This window comes from Oratosquilla oratoria, chromosome 27, assembly GCF_046742065.1.
Source record: "Oratosquilla oratoria isolate Oo_2021 chromosome 27, ASM4674206v1, whole genome shotgun sequence".
NCBI classification, from domain to species: domain Eukaryota; kingdom Metazoa; phylum Arthropoda; class Malacostraca; order Stomatopoda; family Squillidae; genus Oratosquilla; species Oratosquilla oratoria.
In genome coordinates, this window is record NC_134803.1 from 20,337,675 (window position 1) to 20,340,174 (window position 2,500).

Genomic DNA, 2,500 nt, shown 5'->3' on the forward strand with positions numbered 1-2,500 from the left:
GCTTGGGCTGTAGAAATTATGCGAGTGATGTAATATATCATAGCTTGCATGCCTCAGATGTCATGCACGGGTACGTTCACAGCCAAAAGCACAAACTTCGAACGATTTTTGCGTAATTTCGCTCACGTCCCACCTGTGCAAAGGCTTGATAGAAATACTTTATTGGACGCGCACAACCTTGACCCCTATTGTGTCAAAATTATACAAATTGGCATGTAATTATCATTGCACCAATGCTGCAGTTTTACTGACAGAATATCACTTATGAGAACCATTTGATATAGATATATAAAACACTCAACAATGAATGGCGACATTTGCATAGCTCTGAGAAATCATGGGTCAGTTTAGAATGCCCGGCAAAAGTACCTTCACAGCTGTGGTTGCTTACACGCACACATGTACGCATTCTCACGCATGCACAACACTCAATACGACGCGACAACGCAACGATCTAAAGCTTAGAAAGAACTGAGTTGAGACTTCATCCCCCGTTTTCGTTAGCTTGTCATCATTATCTAAGTTGAGTTCTTATCGGCGGCACTCTAAGCCTTATCGTTCTTATCCCCGGAGGGTGTACGAATGCGTGTCGTCAGCTGAGACAGGCTTTACAATGTATAAGGTGCAATCGTAGAGTACATGCGGTGAGTGCCCGCGTGGCATGGCGTTATTTGTTTTCGTGTTTCGTGTTTATTCGTGAATTTGAAAGAAATGCGAAAACAATTATGAACATAGGGGACGTGGTGATTCATAAGTGAGGTAAGGAGCGAGGATGGATGCTGAGGGGGATGCTAGAAATGAAGAACCCTCCCACCAGCTGGTTGCAGTACCGTGACATTCTACTGTTACATGAAGATATACTTCAGGCATGTGCACATAATAATAATAATTGATTATTCAAAATAGTGGTGCCAATGCTACTTTTACGAAGAATTCTTTCACTGCATCCTTATAATTATTATTTTTCATTGAGTGCTGCCAGTAATCCTCATTTCATTTGGTTTTCTGATTAGATAACGATTGGACAATGGAGTGCAAAAGAATTGAATGCAACTCAAACTATACAAAAGCATCCAGTGAAATCGTAGTGCAACCGGTTGGGCGAAAAGCAAAAGGAATATCAGTGTTACCAAACTTTATGTCAATGTAAGTCATGTCGGTTTGTATGAGAACAAACGACTGAGCTAACGAAATTGAACATGCTTGGTGCTAAAATGTACCTGCAATTACATAACATGATAACCATTTTATTTATAACTATTCAGTGTCATTTGTACCTAAAATATGTTGTCTACTGCACACAAAAATCCAGTGTAATGTAGAACAAATACCTTACTGTGTAGGTGTTGGATGTAAACAAGGCTCGCTATTGTTAAACGCCTTGGTTCGGAGCCATATCCACGGGATCCACCGCTAGGAAGAAGCTCCGTCAAATTCCCTCCATTCTTTCTCCACACGCCATGTATATATATATATATATATATATATATATATATATATATATATATATATATATATATATATATATATATATATATATATATAAGGTGTGTGAATGTAGTGAACATGTACGTAAACACGTGATACTCGTAAACTACCACAAAAACGCTAAAATCTTGTTTTCTTGATTAATCTCTTCTGGAGGAGGCACCACCATCAGTTGAATGAAATCGTCTGGTGCCAGTGCTTACATGTGACAGGAAATAACGCCATAATGATTGAGAAATTATTTACCGAGAGTCCCACTGAGATACGGGTGAACATATTTGGACCAGACGGACTATATAAACACTTTATGCCAGCTGGCGCCAGGCGATTTTATTTAGCCTAGGAGACACATCATTGTTGAGAGGAGGGTGCTACGAGGATGAAAAAATTAGGGTGCCAGCTAGCATGAAAGGGAAGGTGAGGACCCGAGATCTTCTCTGTAGTCTTTACCGATAGAAATTGATAGGCCTTTTGTTATTACTTTGCAGCATATAAAGTATAAGTTACGAAGGAGAAGGGCTCGTAGCATTTTCTTATCATTATTTTTCCTGTGGTTGTGGTTAGTGTCAGTAATGCCTGATGGTAACGGCTATACCAAGTGCTGATTCACAGTAAGGCACTTTCGAGGGAAGCACGTGTCGGGTTTTGTAAGGTAGACTCTTTAATTAAATCCGCACTCTGTCAGCCAGAGCTCAGTTCCTGCAAACTTCCCCTTTTCAGTCCTCCAAAAACAAAATTTTCATTCTACTGAAAATATATTTCAAGATTGTGTTGAACACGTCTCTCTAGAAGATATTTTCAGCGAGATTCAATTTCTGACAATTCTCGTATCAGTTGGAAATTTAGATTAATTACCTGTAATCTCTACGTTACTTAGCGTAGTAATATAAATGATGTGTTTTGAGTCTTGAGGAATTTGCTGTTTTCATTGTGGTTGTCGTTCGAATCTTCTGGGGTTGAGGCTCTGTGCAAAATATTAGTGAAGGGACTGACAGCTTAAGGGTTGCCTATG

General features: G+C 39.4%; 2 protein-coding genes across 8 annotated transcripts in view; one reads left to right on the forward strand and one right to left on the reverse strand.

Moving 5' to 3' along the window:
- Positions 1–2,500, reverse strand: part of LOC143039929 (uncharacterized) — a 63,585-nt gene that overhangs the window by 57,782 nt on the left and 3,303 nt on the right. The window contains exon 1 of one of the 4 annotated variants that reach the window (XM_076210327.1): positions 370–465. The exons of 1 other annotated variant lie outside the window; for it this stretch is intronic. The gene's annotated coding sequence lies outside the window, so the exon portion shown is untranslated. Of the gene's footprint in view, positions 1–369; positions 466–2,500 lie in introns of those variants that run through there. 2 more of the 4 variants (XM_076210328.1, XM_076210330.1) reach the window with 2 other exon arrangements.
- LOC143039928 (uncharacterized) overlaps positions 1–2,500 on the forward strand; it is an 82,631-nt gene that overhangs the window by 51,632 nt on the left and 28,499 nt on the right. Inside the window, exon 1 of one of the 4 annotated variants that reach the window (XM_076210323.1) lies at positions 558–644. The exons of 1 other annotated variant lie outside the window; for it this stretch is intronic. The gene's annotated coding sequence lies outside the window, so the exon portion shown is untranslated. Of the gene's footprint in view, positions 1–557; positions 760–999; positions 1,147–2,500 lie in introns of those variants that run through there. 2 more of the 4 variants (XM_076210324.1, XM_076210326.1) reach the window with 2 other exon arrangements.